The 22,757-nt window shown below is 44.6% G+C and overlaps 1 protein-coding gene across 1 annotated transcript in view; it reads right to left on the bottom strand.

Annotated features, from left to right (window-relative positions):
* LOC115138350 (receptor-type tyrosine-protein phosphatase gamma-like) overlaps positions 1-22,757 on the bottom strand; it is a 263,743-nt gene that overhangs the window by 194,851 nt on the left and 46,135 nt on the right. The window lies entirely within an intron of this gene.

Below are 22,757 nucleotides of genomic sequence, written 5' to 3' on the forward strand. Positions count from 1 at the left end.
TACTTCCTTACTCACTGCATCACCATGGACACTGGGCCACCACAGATGACAATCAAAGCATAATAGAATTTTAAAGGCTTCTCGCTGCGTATTGTGGGTACATAAGGGATTGATATGAACAACGGGTGACTCTTTGTTTTTTCTCTTCTTTAATTCTTGGGGATGCAACCTTGAGCATGACTGTTAATGTCAATGACAGTCTATGGCTTTTCCATGAACTACATCGTCAATTCCCAATACCTCTCAATCCACACCAAACCAATCTTCTCACTGTCCTTCTTCCTGTCTCTCTTTCTGTCATTCACTGTCCCTCTCTCCCTTTTGTCTCTGAGCCTTCACTCGCTTTCTCTAACACACATACCGCATTAGCTCATTTCCTTCCTTTCCACGGCTGCACCGCGCCGGACGCCGGTGAGTCATTTAGCAGCAAGCCACTGTCTACACCGGTGTCCATTAAAGGAGTCAGTCAGTTCACAGTGCCAAAGTCCAGCACAGAGGCCCAGGGCTGCAGTGAAACTATCCTCCACCACTGTAGCAGAATCATATTAACATCCGTGCCGATGACAACATGGGGAGGGGAGAGGAAACTCGGGATGAGAGGAGAAGAGACGACGACGGGGGAAAAGTATAGAGAGAGACAGATGGCAGCGTTGGGGTTGAAGGAGAGGAGAAAAATAGATGGAGAAAGAGAAGAGGACAGAGCTATGTAGTGTCCGGTCATTGTGTGTGTGTGTGGGGGGGGGGACTATTTTTTACAGCCCAGACCGCTCTCCTAACGACAGTATCCGGGTCACTGTGATGGGCAGCCTGCTGCCTGGCAACTGTTCAGCAGGAGGAGAGGAGGGGAGGAAGAGAGGATGCAGGGATAAAAGAACAGAGTCCTTCTTTGTATTTCCAGAGGAAGAGAAAGGAGGGAAGACAGAGGAGGGAATAGCCTTCAACGTGTAGTTTCAGTTTAAAAACAGTCACAAGGGCTCACAAGGTTTAATAAAACACATGGAATACTGTATTTGCTTAAGGAGTAATACATTTAGCAAACTATGGGCGAAAGCACCTAAGGAGAACACTGCAATTACCATTCAACACATCCACCTCCTGCCCCCCTATCCAATGCTCTCTATCTCATCTACCACAAGTCACCACTTCCCTGCTCTCCGAGACCCTGTCAGAGACCATCAACATCAACACAGCCAGCAATGCAGCAGACACACACAAACCACACACAAGCACGTGCACGTGCACTTCCGCGCACAGACACACACACCACCAGCAGTCATGCACTAGTGATGGGAAAAACCCTGTCTAAAAAACAGCAACTTATTTAGATTCATTGCATAGGCCACATAGTGTTAACTTGAGAAAGTCCTTGTTTAAAAGTGGAGGTAATGCTAGGGATGTCTCCTATGATCTAATCCGGCTGCCAGAGGTTCCATTCTGCTGTCCTGGCCTAAATGAATTTTGACCTAATAGGCTTCTCCTTTCCTATTAGAGGAATGTGCTCTTATGAGAGAGAGATTAGGGTCTGACATTTTTGTCATACTCTGCAGTAATGATAATGATAATGGGAGATTGAATCTAATAAGGCTCCGAGTGTAGAACTATAAAACCTCTGCACGGCTCAGGCCTCAGCATTAACAGAAAGCCCAATACAGTAGACAGTTCTGCAGTGTCCTGGAAATAGAGAATGAAGGTGCCATTGGTGTTTTCACAAGGAGAATGAAGTTGTGATAGGCAAGACCAATTGTGATTTGTGAGTTGTGATTTGGCAAGACCAATAGCACCCGCAATGTCAACCTCCAGATTCACTAGGATAGAGAAATCATATAGAGAAATCATATAGAGCTACAGTTGAAGTCGGAAGTTTACATACACCTTTGTGAAATACATTTCAACTCAGTTTAACAATTCCTGACATTTAATTCTAGTAAAAATTCCCTGTCTTCGGTCTGTTCGGATCACCACTTAATTTTAAGAATGTGAAATGTCAGAATAATAGTAGAGAGAATGATTTATTTCAGCTTTTATTTCTTTCATCACATTCCCAGTGGGTCAGAAGTTTACATACACTCAATTAGTATTTGGTAGCTTTGCCTTTAAATTGTTTAACTTGGGTCAAACATTTTGGGTAGCCTTCCATAAGTTTCCCACAATAAATTGGGTGAATTTTGGCCCATTCCTTCTGACAGAGCTGATTGATGTCTTGAGATGTTGCTTCAATATATCCACATAATTTTCCTCCCTCATGATATTCTATTCATGATATTCTATTTTGTAAGGTGCTCCAGTCCCTCCGGCAGCAAAGCACCCCCACAACATGATGCTGCCACCCCCGCGCTTCACAGTTGGGATGGTGTTCTTCGGCTTGCAAGCCTCCCCCATTTTCCCACAAACATAACGATGGTCATTATGGCCAAACAGTTCCATTTTTGTTTCATCAGACCAGACATTTCTCCAAAAAGTACGATCTTTGTCCCCATGTGCAGTTGCAAACCGTAGTCTGGCTTTTTTATGGCGGTTTTGGAGCAGAGGTTTCTTCCTTGCTGAGCGGCCTTTCAGGTTATGTCAATATAGGACTCGTTTTACTGTGGATATAGATACTTTTGTACCTGTTTCCTCCAGCATCTTCACAAGGTCCTATGCTGTTGTTCTGGGATTGATTTGCACTTTTCGCACCAAAGTACGTTCATCTCTAGGAGACAGAACCTGTCTCCTTCCTGAGCGGATGATGGCTGCGTGGTCCCATGGTGTTTATACTTGTGTACTGTTATTTGTACAGATGAACGTGGTACCTTCAGGCGTTTGGAAATTGCTCCCAAGGATGAACCAGACTTGTAGAGGTCTACAATTTTTGGGGTCTTGGCTGATTTCTTTTGATGTCCTAACCGACTTACCAAAACTATCGTTTGTTAACAAGAAATTTGTGGAGTGGTTGAAAAACGAGTTTTAATGACTCCAACCTAAGTGTATATTAACTTCCTACTTCAACTGTATATTTGAAAGGGGTGATCAGCAAGGACAGAATGTAAACACACCGACACAAACACACCATGCAAAATCTGCATAGCAAATACAATAGACGTGCGTGCCAACCACAACACTTGTACGTACTGCCAGTAATGCTGAAAAAGCCTGAAACTTTGGCTGACCCTGTGAGTCACACAAAAGTTCCTATTGAGAAGAGATATGGAGAACACTGGTTCCTGCCATCCATCCATCCATCCATCACGGTGGGCCAGCCATTGAAGCTATTGCTGCTTGTTTGCTCTCACTTAATTAAAATGCAGAGCCGAATCCTGTGTTCATGTACTTAACCTTGGCTTTTTTATACACTTTTTTCTCCTCAGTGGTTCGAGGAGGTAGCATGGGGTGTCCAGAAACACACACACACACACACACACACACACACACACACACACACACACACACACACACACACACACACACACACACGGTCAAACACACACACACACATACACACACACACACACACACACACACACACACGGTCAAACACACACGGTCAAACACACACACAAAACACAGCGCTGTGTGAGCCAGCCAGGGCAGTCCTCTCTCCCGTGTTACATTTCATTAGCATTCTTTACATCTCTCTCCAATACCTCTTTACTGCTGAAGGACAGCCGCGGCAGGAAAACACACACAAACACACACATACACACACTCAAACCTGCTAACATGAATACAAAACACAGTCCTTTCTTATTCTCTCACGAACACATACACACACACATACTGGCAGTCCAAAACACTTGCACCGTGGTGATGAGAGAGTAACAGCTGTCACGTTAAATAAAACTGGCAAGGCTGTAATCGTAATAGTTCTCTGGTGGGTGACCAGATCCCCAGGCAGAGGGACAGGCACAGGGTCTGGGGTAGGGATTAAGATGGTATGGGGCCGGGGCTGTGGATGGGGGGTGCGAGGAATCGGGGCTGGTAGTTTGCTCTTGGCATTTGGCTATAGGATAGGGGCTGTAGTTGGGCCTAGGGTATGGAGTTGAGACTGGGTAGGGAGAGAAGCAGAGATGAGAGGGAATCAGTCCCCGGAGCAAAGACCACCCGGCATGGGGTGAGTCCACCACAGTCTCAGCCAAAGGCAGTGAGAGCAGTACACAGATGAGCGAGGGAGAGAGGTGAGAAAGAGAGGGATAGAGAGAGAAAGAAAGAGAGAGAGAAGGGTAGAGAGAGAGCAATTAGAGAAAGAGAGAGAAGGATAGAGAAAGAGAAGCAAGCAAGAGAGAGAGGCGAGAGACAGAAAGAGAAGGAGAGAATGAGAGAAAGACAGAGAGATAGAGAAAGAGAGCGATAAAGAGAGAGAGAGAAGGGTAGAGAGAGCGAGCTGTAAAGCCAAAGAGCCAGTGCATCGTCCATGAAGCAGAAACACTGGAAGGCAACACAAGAGTGTCGGAGGAACATTACTCAAATGGGTCTTTAGTGTCGTGGAAAATCCACTTGAAGACGCGCGGCAGCCCCAAGCGCCCGTCTCCCTCCTCTCCTCACTGCATTGATCTGCTATAGACAGGAGACAGCGAGCACGATGGATGGTCGCTCCATTTACACTGATGCTAATTAATAAGCTGTCTGCCGAGGACATGGTCGCTGAGCCAAACACAAAGTCAACACTGACACCTCCACTGTGAAGGCAGACACTCCTGCTACTGTTAACACAACCTTTTGTCCTCTGCAATTATAAACACAGGGGCTGCCATGGGTTCCTTTATGCCCCTATCACAAAACAAGGCCCATTCTGCCACTGTGAAGGACATAACCCATTCATGTTTCAGTAGGCACAGCCATCTGTCTATATCCAGATACTGTACACATTGAAACCACGACACAGGAGTAAGTCCCTTATAGATATTTCCCTAGTTCTTTGTTCATACTAGGATTGCAAAGTTACCAGAATCTTCAGTAATTCTGGTTATTAACAGAACATGTATTGCTATCTATCGGAACTTTGGTCATTTATACTTAATAACTTAAAATAATTCATATAGTGTCCATATTGTCCATGAGTTTCTAGAAGATAGATCATATGGTTCAAGAGAAAATTGCCTAACTAATGAAAAAAGCATCTAATCAACAGTGGCATTATTTTCAATTACCTCTGCAACTCGTCCAACTTTGGACTTTTTTCACAACTACCACTATTTTGACGCCAAAACATTGACAACAAATACAGTGTCCATATTGTCCATGAGTTTCTATGAGTTTCAAAATTCTTCAAACTCTGTCAAATTGGTTGTTGATCATTGCTAGACTGTAACGATCGTCGTTGTAATCATACTCAGACCAAAGCGCAGCTTTTTATTTTAAGGAGAACCGAACAACAAAACAATAAAGAATAAACGATACGTGACATTCTGTAGAGCTCACAGGCATCAACACAAAAACAAAATCGCATATTATCTATGGATCATCGCCAGAGGCTCCGGACCGTGGATCATCATTGGGGGCTCCGGACTGGGAGCGCTCGCTGGAGGCTCTGGACTAGGAACTCTCGCTGGAGACTCTGGACTAGGAACCCTAGCTGGAGGCTCTGGACTAGGAACCCTCGCTGGAGACTCTGGACTAGGAACCCTCGCTGGAGGCTCAGGACTAGGAACCCTCGCTGGAGACTCTGGACTAGGAACCCTCGCTGGAGGCTCTGGACTAGGAACCCTCGCTGGAGACTCTGGACTAGGAACCCTCGCTGGAGGCTCTGGACTAGGAACCCTCGCTGGAGGCTCTGGACTAGGAACCCTCGCTGGAGGCTCTGGACTAGGAACCCTCGCTGGAGGCTCTGGACTAGGAACCCTCGCTGGAGGCTCTGGACTAAGAACTCTCACAGGAGGCTCTGGACTGGGAACCCCCGCAGGAGGCTCTGGACTAGGAACCCTCGCTGGAGTCTCTGGACTGGGGACACACACTTGAGGGAAAGTGTGAGGAGCAGGCACAGGACGTACCTGACTGTAAGGTGCACTTGAGGGAGAGTGCGAGGAGCAGGCAAGGGACGTACCGGACTGGGGACACGCACTTCAGGGAGAGTGAAAGGAGGAGGCACAGGGCACAGGACGTACTGGGCTGTGGAGGCGCACTGGAGACTTGGTGCATAGAGCCGGCACACATGGTACCGGACAAATGACACGCTCCTCAAGGCGAGTGCGGAGAGCTGGCACAGTTTTAACCAGACTGCTAGCACACTCCTCAGGACGAGTACGGAGAGCTGACTCAGGTGGCAGCAAACTGATGACACGCTCCTTAGGGCGAATGTCGTGCATCATATACCAACCCAACAACTCTCTAATCTCATCTCTCTCACTAACGGTCTCTGACTCTCTCCGTTCGCTGTCCGCCAGTCTCTGTAGTGACTGGATGTATTGATATACCATTCAAAGTGTGATTAATAACTTCATCATGCTCAAAGGAATATTCAATGTATTCAATGACCTTACACATAATTGCATGTGTGGAGTACAAAGATGAGGTATTCATTCAAAAATCATGTTAAACACTGTTATTGAGTCTGAACTTAATTTGTCCTGCCAATAAGTAAGGGAATACTTATTGACCCAATACATTTATTTTTTCATTTTTATACATTAAAAATGTTTTACCTGTTACATTATGAGGTATTGTGTGTAGGCCAGTGAGGGGTAAAATATAATTGAATGGCCTTTACTGCTATAGCCAATAGAAAATAATTGAATAACGCATTCATAAATGGTAAACAAAAGGTAGTAAAAAAGAAATCATAAGAAATCAGATTTTGAATTGTCTGTCCCATATCGAGGAGATAATGTATATGAATGCTCAGGGAATATTTTACCACTTATTTTTGTTGGCACTAAACTACCTCCATACTTCTCTTCGTCTGTATGGGTTACCTTCAGTCCAGTCCTGTATTCATTTGTATGGGTTACCTTCGCCATTGTGTTTGTGAGAGTCTCATCTTTCCATAGAGTGGTCATAACTCGTTTTATTTTTAGAAGAACGATTTTTGGGACGTCTCATGGTCTGACAAACACCACTGTAGCTCGGCCACCTTCCGCTACAGATGTGGAAGGCCGGAATTGGCGGATGCGGTGGATCGAGACGCAGCAAAAACAGATATCTCTATCTTCAACTGGTGGATTTTTGTATTATGTTATACTTTGATTGACGCACGGACGCATCAATAGACTCTTAAAGACACCAATGACACCATCTTATTTAAAGGTGCACTATGCATTTCCTGGTTGCTATGGGACAAAACAAGCAAGTATAGTGTACAGAATCATTGTACCATCTAAACCGAAGTGAAATATATTTTCCATAATCTTCAGCTGTTTGAAGCTGATGTACAAAGCTGAATGTAAAAGATGCAAAAACTAAATTTAAGAAGAGGAAGGACAGAAATAGTGCACATAAAACACATCTACCTCTTCTTGGACTTGTTTTCGAAGATACAACAATTCTGGTAGTTTACTGGTAAATGTTGATAGTTTCCAGTAATATACCCTCCCTTTGCAACCGTAGTTCATACACTTCAACATACACTATAGGAGGAAACACAAGAAGAGACACACTTTATAATAAATTAGATGAAGGGTTGCAAGTCATTTATGTTTAATGGGATTTTTGTGGAACCTACAGTAGCATGTTTAAAAGCGAAATCTGTGTTTTTATTTAGGGTTATGGATATGTTTACGGTAAAGGTTAGAGAAGTCTTTTATAGCATGGCCCGACAGCAATGACCAAATCCACAGTACAGCGCTACCCCGTGAGGGAGCAGTCATCTCATAAGAATGTAGAGCAGAGGACTGTGGGTGATCTTTAGTAATGTTCCGGCTGATTGGTGGAGGATGGAAGGGTGATTTGTGGGCGTCGTCTTCCCGTACAAAATCTGCATTCATCTGTGGCATTCACGGAGGGCAGGAACTAAAGAGAAATTAGATGCAGTCGTTTCTTTTTTTTTCTAAACGGAGGCTTGAAGGTCAGTACATATAAAACAATCCATAACAGATGCCACTTAGCAAAACCCAAGTGCAGACAACAGACATCTGCTACTGCACGTCTCTCACGCTCTCTCTCTGCATTACAGTGAAAGGGGAAATGGACTGCTCTCCTAATAACTCATGCAATTCTCATGTGCCATTTCAATAATCACAAGGATGGATCTATGTCCTCTAGCACTCAATGTTGTCTGAGCTCTTTTCTAAGCTCCAGTGTGCTGCTACGGTATTGTCCTTTTTGATGCATGACCCTGTAGCGTGTAGCGTGTATGGTGTATGCTACTGCTGTTTTGACCAGGTCTCCCTCAGAAAAGACGTTGTTCAGCTCAAAGGGGCCATCTGGGTAAATAAAGAATGAGTACACAAATAAAACGGGGCTGACCAGGATAAAAGTGGCAGTATGGTAGTGTAGTGACAAATGACAGCTCTTAGACTTGTGAGGGGAGCCATTATAAAGAACACTGTTATGTTGTTCTGGGCTCCTTGGGCTCCTGTGGCTTAGTGGTCTGTCTTCATGACATTGAGGACAGTCAGGTTAAAGCTAGTACTGAATGTCAGACACAACAATCCCCACCCCTCCATCTGTAATATAAGGTCAAAACAAAACCATGTGGATGGGGTGGGGCTTCTGACCTCATCTCATCCAATCAGAGATCTCTGCTGTATCGGGCACAGAGGCGTGAGGGTTTGGGTTGGTAGAGGAGTGTCATCTGGGAGCGACAAAGTGTCAGAGAGAGCAGTGGGGAGCAAAGGATGTGATTAATCTGAGAGATGAGATGTCTCCTCGCTGGGTGGGTGAATCCACACCTCGCCTGCATCATGATGAGCCAGCCCAGCCAAGCTCCAGGACACACTGTTAGCCCTAATGACATAAGCGGAGTAATGATGGCTGCCCTGTTAGGAGCATCCAGAGGGAGCAGCAGAGAGAGAGAGAGAGAGAGAGAGAGAGAGAGAGAGAGAGAGAGAGAGACTCTAAAAGTAAGGCTTGGTAAAGTCAACCAACAACCTCTAAGCATGGGGAAACTAAGGCTTTACAGCACACAGGATACAATCACAGCCACACAAACACACCACATACAGTACTGTGACTTCTATGGCTGAGAGGCTCCCTGCAGATGAAAGCCTGACCGTGATTATCCCTCTCTAAGAGCCTCTCCAATGCAGTGGCTATATATGACAGCTGAGAAGAGAGGATCTACAGTTCCAATGCAGAATGGAAACGTCAGTAAACAGACTACAGTTACAGTTACAGCACAGGACGGAAACTAAGTCAACACAGCCAACCCTCTTGACCAGAGCAAGGGCATTCAGAAAGGTCGAGGGGGGTGGGCTACTTGAGCAGGATGGACTGGACCCCAGAACAGAGGCCCAGAGGTTAAAAGACGTAAAGACAGAGGGACCTTGAAATAGCACAGCACTTCCTGCTTCCTGCTCTCATTTAGTTACAAAAGCTGGGCATGAGCCACGGAGCTAGCTGGCACATTCCCGCCAAGGTCAATGCACTGGGGCTCTCAGCAGTCACAAAACAAACTCGCATGCACGAGGACACATGCACATGCACACAAGTGCACACAAACACACAAGCACGCACATATTCATAATGTAAATGGTCTGGGGACTAAGGAGAGAGAGAGAGAGAGAGAGAGAGAGAGAGAGAGAGAGAGAGAGAGAGAGAGATGAAGGAAGACATGAAACAAAGAGCACTACCACACTACAGGCAGTCACTGACATGTACACATTACTCTGTCATTGCATCATGGCATGGTGAATGTATTAGCACCTATTGCATCAAGCCTCTTTGCCGTAGCTTCGTTTCAACAATTAGGACTCATTGTATTGAGTGTGGGGGATGAATATGGAATCAGTGAATGACGCCAGCTCACATGCTCCACTGTTACAAGGGCAGCTCCTCTTCAGATTGAATGAGACGGAGCATAATAATAAAAAATATAATATATAACAGCCATCACACTCAATATTCTTCAAGTACTGCTGAGCGATTAAATCATTTTTAAAACAACTAATTGACGATATTGGTTCAATTATTTATATTCCAGTCCGTTTGTTTCTTTTCTGTGAGCTCGATGTGTAGTTTCTGTAGAGATAAATAAGATCAAGCCTGAAACGTGTGATGTAGTAGTTGCATTTTTCCCACAATGCAATATTCTACAAAGTTAGCTAATGTGGTAATTAACTGCAAGGACCATAATCCATTGTGGCCTGCTTTCACTTGTCCGGTCTGTGCGGAGCAGACAGACAGAGAGAGAGAGAGAGAGAGAGAGAGAGAGAGAGAGAGAGAGAGAGAGAGCGCTCCATCCAGAAGGACAGAAAGCAGTTGTCTGGTCTGTGCAGAGCAGACAGAGAGAGAGAGAGAGAGAGAGAGAGAGAGAGAGAGACGCTCCATCCAGAAGGACAGAAAGCAGTTGTCTGGTCTGTGCAGAGCAGACAGAGAGAGAGAGAGAGAGAGAGAGAGAGAGAGAGAGAGAGAGAAACGCTCCATCCAGAAGGACAGAAAGCAGTTGTCTGGTCTGTGCGGAGCAGACAGAGAGAGAGAGAGAGAGAACGCTCCATCCAGAAGGACAGAAAGCAGTTGTCTGGTCTGTGCGGAGCAGACAGAGAGAGAGAGAGAGAGAGAGAGAGAGAGAGAGAGAGAGAGAGAACGCTCCATCCAGAAGGACAGAGAGCAGTTGCTTCGAAAGCCTGAAAATACATGATCTAAGTGATTAATAGTTGGTTCTTAGCAGTCATAAAAGTATGCCTTATTTACTTCGAATAACTAGTAAAATGGTGATTTTGTCAGGCAGCAGCTCTATAGAGATTAAATGAGGACTTGGAATTAAATAACAAAGTAATCAAATAAAACAAATATTTTAGTAAAGTAAATTCATGTAAAATAATTGATGATTAATAAGTGATAATGGAGAGTCACTACCATCATGGGACTTTAATTCACTGTTTTACTCTGTGTTGTTACAGTATTCATCCCACATAATGCAAAGTGCATTCAATATTTTTTTTTAAAAGAAAGAAAAAAAATGAAAACCGGGATTATATTTTTAATAATCAAACTGAAACCGAACCGATCTACTTAAAGCATTAAATGCTCATCACTAGTTCAATGGCACTTTCATAAAGAAGTCATAGTCAATATATGGTAACGACATGTAGAGAGTTACAGTATACAGTGGACAAAATGAAATGCTTACTTGAGTCAGCGTCTGACTGAGATTACAGGCCTCTTGCAAATACTATCTGATTAGTAATTCAGAATCAATAGCCCAGGCCTTCCCTGCTCCTGCAAGCCAGAGACTTAACCTTAGGGGTCAAGACCAGGTCAATGCAGCTCCAATACGCATATGGGCTCAGGGTCTTCATGTTCAACCCATACACTGTTGTAAAAGCAAGTCAATGAATCATCTGCTCTTTCTATGACACACAGTGATTATTCCTGTATTTCCCAATTTCCTGACCTACGACCTCTCACAGAGTGCTTTGCATGCTGAGGTGTTCCAGCATGTGAATTCATCAGTGTTTTACAGCAGTCATTTCCAACTCCTTTTGGATCCATATGGGCACCTGTGACCTGTGTACTGATCCCACCCAAGGCTAACCAGCAAGTCTAAGGTGTAATTACAATATGCTTCTCTGATTGTATTGGTCTCGGTCTCTCTTTATCGCTCTCTTTCAGAGGTTCTTCTCCCTGGGTTCTGGTTCTCAGTTTGTCCTAACAAATATGGCCTCCGTCACGGTCGTGGTGAACGTTGAAATGGAGATATGAAAGACGAATGAATTTCTCCTGTCAAGATTAAGACAGCTGAATGAGTAAAGCTACATGCCCAGTGCCAGATTTTTGTTTTTGTGTGTGTGTGTGTGTGTGTGGGGGGTATTAAATTACATAGATAAACATAGAGCCAATAAACATAGTTTTGTCAGGAGCAGAACTTGCAGAGTGTAATTCTGCAGTATGGGATGCGGATGAGAGCCGGACACAGTGTACAGTAATTCAATTAACGCCCAGGCGAGGTGCTTCCACCCTCCTAGGGCTCAACGCGGCCCCAAATACAGAGTCCCCTAGCCCACCCCCTTGGAATCCATCACCCACTCCCCCTGCCCTCTGCTAATGACAAACCCACTGCTTCATGTCTGGACAACCATCTGGTGGCGCTGAAGCTTTTAAACCAAATCAAATAGTGTTGCCAAAGAGACCTGGGTGGGAGATATCTTACAGAGAGCTGCAAGCCTGTGTGTGTATGTGTGTTTCAAGATTTTTATCAGAGAGATTTCATTTTGGTTAGTGTGATGAATTGTGGCTTGCATAGGGCACTCCTCAAATGCATACACACACACACACACACACACACACACACACACACACACACACACACACACACACACACACACACACACACACACACACACACTGTCCTGCTAAGTCTACTTACTGCTCTCCCTAAGCGTATTGGATTTATTTCAGGAAGTACCACATGCTATCCATACACCAGCAAAGACTTTGTCCCCCACATCACGTTTAACAACTGTCAAACACTGCCAAAGCACCTGCCAAGGTACTGTGACTCTAAAATGAGCTGAATCTCTGCTAGATGCCTTAGATACAAGCCAAAAGCTTTAAAAAATTAGGTTTAAAAAAACGACGCATTTGTGGAGAGGGAGGGTGCCGAAAATACAAAATCGTATTTTCCAGAGCGTAGCCGCACCTCAGTCACAGCTTGACACGGAGTACCGAAGTCATCCGCTCAGACTCACTGTGGTGAAGCAAAATATTCCCCTTATTAGACTTTGTAAGTAAAATGCCTGGTGTTAACGGCTTCCAGCAATTTGCGATAAGGCAGCGGACTGGTGAGGTGAATCCAGCTAATAAATAACTAGAGCTGCTGGAACGTATTTTTAGCAGGAGATAAAACATACCTGGGAAATGTATTGCTCCAGGGACAACCAAATGTAATTATTAAGATTGAGATTAGGGGGGAACTAGGGTTAGGGTAAGGGGGTTGAGCGGTGTGTGGGCCGGAGGGAAGGGAGGGTCATGGTGGGTGTAGTTCGGTATCAAGCTTATGGAAGGAGCATAGGAAGACAGAAGCATTGATTTCAGTTATCTCTCCTCTACAAACTGAAATGTGTCTCAGAATGAATTGTGTTCTCTGAACACATTAAACCACAGTTGCACTTGATTGATTGACAACTAGTGACACCCTTGAACTTAAGTAATAAGTATAAACATGATTTTAAAAGGCTGGAGATAAAGGGAACAGAGTCACTACTAACATTGTATGCCTGAGGGACTGGGATTTGTTTATGATAGATAATTTCATCTGATGAAATTCCAAAAACCCATATCATCATATCACTGTCTGTCTGTCTGTCTGTCTGTCTGTCTGTCTGTCTGTCTGTCTGTCTGTCTGTCTGTCTGTCTGTCTGTCTGTCTGTCTGTCTGTCTGTCTGTCTGTCTGTCTGTCTGTCTGTCTGTCTGTCTGTCTGCATGAGTGCATATGCACTTGTGTGTGTCAAACTCAAACCTATCTCACCTCACGCAGATCCCACACATCAAAGGGGTGCAGAGAGAGATAGACGAGAGAACAGAGAGGAGGTGATCTATACACACCAAACCGCTCCCAATGGAGGTGAAGGGGGCGAGGGTGACATTACTGTGTGCACGTTGAAAGACAAGAGGAATCCAACCACATTGATCAACGCGAGACAGCGTGTCAACTATTTACAATGGGGGCCCTCGCCTCTGCCTCTGTGTCTGTCTCTCTCTCTACATGCTACTACTGTGTGTCTTCACTTTACCTGTCTATTTCTCATCTCTGTCTCTCTGGGCATCATGTTGTGAGTTACCGGGACCAGAGAGTCACAGCAACAACAGGACAGACTGATCCTACCTTGTACATTATACAGAAGAAAAGTGTATACATGTTTTGGAGAGAGAGCTTAACACAGAGCTATAATCAACACAGTTTTGTCTTCATTTACATAGCATTAGATTCACCTCTATTTTCATTCTATTTTCTCGTGCATATCTGACCTGATATCCATCTGAATCACTCACTCCTTGCTTCTCCCTCTCAATCTCCCCATCGCTCCCTCCTCGGAAGAGATAATGACATCTCATTTCGATTTAAACAGATTGACACCAGGCCATATTTCACCTTATGCTATACACTCATCCTTGAGAGACCCATTAGAGGGAAGATAAAAAACGAGATGATGAATTTACTGGACCTGATGAAGAATGGTTTGTCCCCTATTCCGTTCCCATCATCGCTGACTGAACACGGACATGATATATTCAGCCCCCACCCCCATCTACCACGGCCTAATGGTGCATTCCAATAAACCTACATTCAATCTACACATTAGTGGACAGCTCCATTTATTGATAGATAGAATCAATAGGTAGAAGATAAACGACTTCAGAATAAATGATTTACTTAACCTCGGTACTTCCATTCAATAATAAAAAAGTAGAATACTAGCCGTCACATTTAGCCAATATTAGTTTTATTTCTCTCACTTGAATCGGGATATATTCCCACCCATCTCTCAGTTAAGACACGGCTAGAGCCGAGCCATTAGTCATCTTCGAACCACATGCGTAATCAAAACCCCTCTGTGTCATAAATGGTACCGTTGGAAATGTAAATAACCATTCAAAACCAAGAACAGAGATATTGCATCTTACTGCGCTAACACTGCACACTCTGGAGCACGCCAAACATAATGAGAGTTGAGGCCCTTCTTAGTGCATCCCCACTCTCCCTGTTATCCCACCTTCTGTCTCCCTCTCCCCCGTCTCTCTCCACAATGCTCTCAATCAGGGGGCGCACGAACACCTCACCTGACGAGCCACGCGGGACATCCAATTTCCAGCAGAACACTGCATACTTCCCGTCTCCTCCCCGACCCCATCTGATACAAAACACCTCACAAACAAGCAGCACAGCTCTGGGACTCCCACTATTCCACGGGTTGCCCTGCCTAGGGACTTGTCTTCATGTCAATTAGCTCAGAGCGCTCCGCTCCCCCTCTTTCTTCCCAGGTAGGCCTACCCCTGGGTGAGGGGGTAGAGAGGGAGCACTGGAAGGGAGGAGGAGGGGGGAACTTCAGCTCTGGAGTACAAATGTGGGAAACAGAGGATGGAGAGAGAGAGAGAGAGGGGGGGGGGAAGGATATTGGTGTAATGAAGCAGGAAAGCCTGCAGTGGAAATTGTGCTGTAAATCAAATTCGATACTCCATTTTGTCTGATAAATGCAGATAAACAAACCGCTGCTGAGACGTTTTACAGTGTGGTTGATGAACAACTTACACAGGTGCAAACACACGCACACACGGACACACACATGGTTCCACGTCCCTGAGAGCACCACTCCTTGTGGTCGCTATGGTTGTGTGTGTGTGTATGTGTGTGTTGCAATGTGTACACAGCTACAGGCAGAGGTGTAAAGCGCCACTGCTGATAACTGTTAACAAGCAGCTCACACACACCATGACACTAGGGTCCTATTACGGCAAACAGAGCTGTGTCTGCACACATACACACACATGCACACAGTAACACGGCACCTGCTGTTGCCTCTCCATCTCTATTTCTCCCAGTTGGAGGGAGTGGGAGTACCAACCAATGCGAAAGTAAAGTGAGTCACAAACAGAAAACGGGCTACACTGGCATCAAACGAGCTACAAACCCTTAACACAAAAGCAGGTGCCTATGGGGATGTTAAAAGAGTCCCAGTTCTACACGGACAACCTTGGATTCGCCAAGCCAATAAGCAGCCACAGGGTCATTCACCAGTCAGCTAGACTCTTCGAGGTCATGTAGTGTAACTCTCTAGCTGAGGATGAAAAAAACAAGGACGAGGATATTGAACGTCAAATGCAACTCAGATGGGTAGATGGGTTCAAGATGGGTTCAGAGTTCATAAAGCCATGAAGTCACGGCACACTTTGCTGTTGAAACGATAGTTTGGGATTTTGAAGAGACATAAAAATGGTATCCACGAGTTCATCTGACACTAAGGAAGTAGATTTTCGCTTCACTGACAAAATCCCATACAGTAAAAATACAAGTCAAGACATAATTCGATGAATACGCCTACATTGTTTAATTAATGAGACACTTTGAGAGTAAGTGAAATCACACGTTTATTTGTGTATACCTTTTAGCTACTGAAACAGAGATTTCAGTGCACCAGAAAGCCAACCTAAACCTGGACCCTGCCCGCACACACGCACGTTCATCAGCTGTGTCCAACCACGGTTCTCATCCTCCGCCAGCAAGATGGTCTCAGTGGGGAAGAGTCTATTTCCAGCCCAGGAGAGGTGGAGGTGTGCATGGGGTTGGTGGAGACTTTCTAAAGGGTAATTACTAACGTTAGAGCAAGGTGAGGCACAGTTCAAGTAGATTGGCTGGCTTCCTCCTGGAACTAAAGTGGAGTAATTACCCAGATACAAACACAGCTTTCTGTATTCCTTAGGAGTCATCCTCAGCTGAGTGCACAGAAAAAACCTGATCAAGTTTTTATTTTCACTAAACAGAAACCCCTCTGAACAGTTCATCCCCTGCCCAGTGGTTTACTCTGCTAGGCGGTAGAAAGAGGGTAAACACTGTTTTGCTTCAGACGGACCAGAAACTAGCCCCGCTTTAGTCTTTAAATGGTCACACACTACCCAGAGGGACCGGAGCGATTCCCACACTAACAGCTTGAACACAAGGACACTGCGTGTCTCCAAAACCCAGAAAGAGACAGGGCTCGCATGTTACTGGAAATACACGGCCCTCCGCACTCCCCCCAAAAAGACTGCATGCTAAATATAAGAGGTCGGGTTAAAGAGAAAGAGCCCTGTAGTTGAACTGAGAGCTAGATACAGTTTACATGTTTTTTTTTATACAAAAAAAGAGAACAAGAATGAAGAACAGAGAGAGAGAGAGAGAGAGAGAGAGAGAGAGAGAGAGAGAGGGAGAGATGAGGGGAGAGAGAGAGAGAGAGAGAGAGAGAGAGAGAGAGAGAGAGAGAGAGAGAGAGAGGGAGATGAGGGGAGAGACGGGAGGAAAGATGTGAAAGTGAGAGGAGAGAATGTGTGTGTAAAGAGAGCGCAGACTGACAGGTTTAGGAAGTGTGTTTGGCACACCATGTGTGAGACTGGGGCGCCTGAGGTTCATGCATAATTTATCCTGGGTTTTGAGGATAAGCGTAAAGATGTTCCACGTTCAGGATGACAAGTGCCCATGACAATTTAGAAAGGCAGTGACCCCAATCAAAAGACAGGGTCAAAGCACAGACCCAGCTACAGACGGAGAGCAGACCTGTTAGTTTATTAGTACTACCCCGTCAATTTCCTCAGCCTGGTCTCTCTCTCTACAGCAAGAGGGAGAAGAGAGGATAAACTAAAGGAACAAGAAAAACATTCACAGCCAATTTGCCATGTAGCTCAGGCAAAGCTGACTCCGAAGCCCACAGAAAATAAGCTCAATCCATCAAGGCCCTGTATCAACTGAGAGGCTGGCGGGTTAATCGAATGCAGTAAATAAAAATATGTTTGCGATTCACCCGGTAATAACGGCGCAAGGTGGCAAAGACGTGATTTTCACAGCAGCTCTTCCTGTCTTCCTAAGTTCAAATGACTCAGTCACTGTTTGGGTATAGGAGGGGTGAACTAGAGTTAAACTTGGGAAACGTTTATTTCAGAGCACAAGAGTATGTGGCTTGTTAGTGAGAGAGTAAGTCCCAACTCCTTTCCCAACTTTTCCTGTCAAGACAGATTTGCTCCACCTTGGGGATTTCATCCTTCATCCTCCTCTCCGTTAAGCATTGGCCCATATGGGCTTACAAGACAGCTCTGACATATTCAAATCAACCATATGGGAGAGAGAAAATAAACCACACAGAGTGAATATTCAGAGAGGGAGCAATGTCATCACAAACACATACCATAAAGCACTGATGAACGGGTCTAATATCCCTTTCAAAGGATGTGTAACATGTATTATTATCAGTGGGGAAATAGTTTGTTAGAATGTAATCAAACCTGCACCACAAAGAACACACTGCTGGGGGAAATATCCCACTGTTCCTGCATACACAGTATTAATAAGTAGGCTTCTTCAGTCAATTAATAAACTGAGTGAGACAAAATAAACATTGTTTTTGATTTGAAATTAATGGGATCCATTTCCAGGAAGACTTTATGTAAAATTTGAACCTAAAGATTTGATACATCTGATACATTTGATACTAGGATTGGGCGGTATCCAGATTTCCATATTGTCATACCATACTTACGTATCTCATCCCGGGATTTACGGTATTACCGGCATAGCACACAAGGGGCTGCTAAAAATGCAAGAAAAGCCCATTGGACCGAAAACAAACATAAACTAATTGCAAAGACAGGCAAATCCAGCTCATAAAGATATACAAGCATAGCTAGTAGCTACTGAATGTACATTTCAGTGAGTGTGGACATTTACAAGTGAAAGTGAACGAGAGAAATTGTGCAAATGAACAAAATTGTGATGCATGAAGAAGAGGAAGAAGAGCACGTGAAGGAAGAAGAGCACGAGGGAGGAGAGGGGAGAAGAGGAGAAGAAATGGCAGCTATACAGATAACTCATCCAGAGCTCCTTGACTTCTGGCAGAAAGCCATTATAAGATATCTGATGGCAAACATTTAGCAGTGAATTGCATACAAGTGTAACTTCATCAGCTCATGTGCGCCACACAACTGATAGATATAAAACGCTATGAACTCACCAGCTCCCTCCGTCTCCCGGTGTGCTATTTACACAGAAACACGTGACTGGCTCAACTGTTCTGGGGAACTACGTACGGTAAGCTTCATAATGTCAAATTATGTGACGGGTGAAATGAAGAACGGAATCAGCTTTATCTCTTAAGATATTGCTCAAGTTGACTGCAGGTATTAACTTAAAAAGTAACTACAAATATTCCGGTATTGACGGTATTGAAAAACCATCCCGTGGCTTTTTCCAAATACCCTGGTATACAGTATATACGGTACACTGCCCAAGCATATTTGATACATCTGATCCTGTTAAAGTTTGAAATAAATGATGTCTTTAAATTGTTGTGCTGTACGTGCCTAGCGCTTTCATCTTGAATTGTAGAAGAAAATATACTTTGCATGTCTCTAACAAAAATCTCCACATACAAATCAAAGATCTGAATACACGAACAATACCCTCTTCACACATTCAGATATACTATATATCCTAATAAGCGGGATTCAAATCTTACAACTCATTCCTACAGAGCTGAACACCGAGTGAGGAGACCTCTATGCCATTGCTATTGTTTTTTTGTTTTTTTGTTGTTGATTATTGCTGTTACTGATTGTCCTGTTGACAATATTGATTATTATTATTTGAATGATGTTAATGTTGTAAATGTATCACTTCATCACCGAAGTACGCTTTGGCAATATGTACATTGTTGCGTCATGCCAATAAAGCAAATTGAATTGAATAGAGGAGGCCTCAGCGCATCAACATGGCAACTGCTCCGTCACTCTCAGATCAACAGTCATCCTCTTGAGGAGGGGGGATTGTAACTAAACACAGGAAACTGCTCCGTCACTCAGATCAACAGTCATCCCCTTGAGGAGGGGGGATTGTAACTAAACACAGGAAACTGCTCCGTCACTCAGATCAACAGTCATCACCTTGAGGAGGGGGGATTGTAACTAAACACAGGAAACTGCTCCGTCACTCAGATCAACAGTCATCACCTTGAGGAGGGGGATTGTAACTAAACACAGGAAACTGCTCCGTCACTCAGATCAACAGTCATCACCTTGAGGAGGGGGATTGTAACTAAACACAGGAAACTGCTCTGTCACTCAGATCAACAGTCATCACCTTGAGGAGGGGGGATTGTAACTAAACACAGGAAACTGCTCCGTCACTCAGATCAACAGTCATCCCCTTGAGGAGGGGGGATTGTAACTAAACACAGGAAACTGCTCCGTCACTCAGATCAACAGTCATCACCTTGAGGAGGGGGGATCGTAACTAAACACAGGAAACTGCTCCGTCACTCAGATCAACAGTCATCACCTTGAGGAGGGGGGATTGTAACTAAACACAGGAAACTGCTCCGTCACTCAGATCAACAGTCATCACCTTGAGGAGGGGGGATTGTAACTAAACACAGGAAACTGCTCCGTCACTCAGATCAACAGTCATCCCCTTGAGGGGGGATTGTAACTAAACACAGGAAACTGCTCCGTCACTCAGATCAACAGTCATCCCCTTGAGGAGGGGGGATTGTAACTAAACACAGGAAACTGCTCTGTCACTCAGATCAACAGTCATCACCTTGAGGAGGGGGGATTGTAACTAAACACAGGAAAACAGGAAGAATGACAAGCATTAGATGTGCAACACCTTGCCCCGGGCACGGGTCTTCGTGTATTACATGGAGAGAGAGAGAGAGAACAGAACAGAACAGCAGACCGCAGCAGCAGGAGCAGTGCGGGTGCATGGGGGTGACTGAGTGATAGTTATCAGATCAACACAGCTTGTGTTTCTTTTGCTCCTTTCTCCGCTTAACTGAGACACGTTCGGGGACATCTGACATAGCCACATCCGCCTCAGATGTGTCCTTGTGGTGCTGGGTCATTACCATACTCGCACACACACACACACACACACACACACACACACACACACACACACACACACACACACACACACACACACACACACACACACACACACACACACACACACAAAGAGATACAATACTACACACAGACCCTCCTATATCCTTTACATGCTAGATCATAAATGTGTCCATCACCAACGGTAGGCCTATAGCCTTTCTAAACGCCTCTCATGTAGAGGGAAATGGAGGACAATCATCTCATTTTAACAGCAATCTACACCGAACAAAAGTATAAACGGTAACATGTAAAGTGTTGGTCCCATGTTTCATGAAACACCCATTGCTGCACGTCTGAAGTTTGCAAAAGAGCAACTGGATGTTATACAGCATCATGGTTTGGGCTGCTTTGCTGCCTCAGGGCCTGGACAGCTTGCTATCATCGACGGAAAAAAGAATTTCAAGTTAATCAAGAGATTTTGCAGAAGAATGTAAGGCTATCCGTCCGCCAATTGAAGCTCAACAGAAGTTGGGTGAGGCAACAGGACAACGACCCAAAACACAAAAGTAAATCAACAACAGAATGGCTTCAACAGAAGAAAATACGTCTTCTGGAGTGGCCCAGTCAGTGTCGTGACCTCAACCTGATTGCGATGCTGTGGCATGACCTCAAGAGAGCAGTTCACACCAGATATCCAAAGAATATTGCTGAACTGAAACAGTTTTGTAAAGAGAAATGCTCCAAAATTCCTCCTGACCGTTGTGCAGGTCTGATCTGCAGCTGCAGAAAATGTTTAGCTGAGGTTATTGCCAGTTATTAAATGTAATGGTTCACATACTTTATCCACCCGGCACTGTGAATGTTTACGCAGTATGTTCAATAAAGACATGAAAACATATACTTGTTTGTGTGCTATTAGTTTAAGCAGACTGTGTCTACTGTTGTGACTTAGATGAAGATCCGATCAAATTTGGTGGCCAATTTATGCAGAAATCCAGGTAATTCCAATGGGTTCACATACATTTTCTTGCCACTGTATAAACAGGGGGTACCAGTACAGCGTCAATGTGCGGGGACACCGGTGTCGAGGAAATTGATGTAATATGAACATGTAGGTAGAGTTATTAAAGTGGGGGCAATTTCAAATAGTCTGAGTAGCCATTTGATTAGCTGTTCAGACGTATGGCTCCTGAAGATCCTGGATGGCACGAAGCTTGGCCTCAGTGATGTACTTGGCCACACGTTCTACCCTCTGTAATTACTTGCGGTCGGAGGTTGAGCAGTTGCCATACCAGAAACCCGTCAGGATGTTCTCGATGGTGCAACTGTAAAACCTTTTGAGGATCTGAATGACCCATGACAAATCTTTTGAGTCTCCTGAGGGGGAATAGGTTTTTTTCGTGCCCTCTCAACGACCGTCTTGGTGTGCTTCGACCGTGTTAGTTTGTTGGTGATGTGGCCACCAAGGAACTTGAAGTTCTCAACCTACTCCACTACAGCCCCATCGATGAGAATGGGAGTGTGCTCGGTCCTCCTTTTCCTGACGTCCACAATCATCTCCAGTGTCTGGATCACATTGAGGGTGAGGTTGTTGTCCTTGCACCACACGGTCAGTCTGACCTCCTCCCTATAGGCTGTGTCTTACCAGAGGCTGCTGTTCTATCCTGCCGATTGAGTGTATAACCCACCAGCTTTATGTTCTTAATTTCGTCGTTCAGCCACGAATTGTGAAAAATAAAATATTACAGTTTTTAAATGTCCCATTGGTAGGATATACGTGCTTTCAGTTTGTCACATTTACTTTCCTATGATTGAATGTTAGCTAGCAGGATGGAAAGCAAGGGCAGATTAGCCACTCGTCGCCTGATCCTCACAAGGTACCCTGATCTTTTTCTGCAACATCTCCATTTCCTTCTCCAGCGAATGACGGGCCTGGTCGGGTGTCCGTAGTATATCCCTCCCGTCCGACTCATTGAAGAAAAACTCTTTGTCCAATTTGAGGTGAGTAATGTCCAGAAGCTCTTTTCAGTCATAAGAGACAGTAGCAGCAACATTATGTACAAAACAAGTTACGAACAACGTGAAAATCTAACAAAATAGCATGGTTGATTAAGAGCCGATAAGAC

This window comes from Oncorhynchus nerka, linkage group LG2, assembly GCF_034236695.1.
Source record: "Oncorhynchus nerka isolate Pitt River linkage group LG2, Oner_Uvic_2.0, whole genome shotgun sequence".
Taxonomy (NCBI): domain Eukaryota; kingdom Metazoa; phylum Chordata; class Actinopteri; order Salmoniformes; family Salmonidae; genus Oncorhynchus; species Oncorhynchus nerka.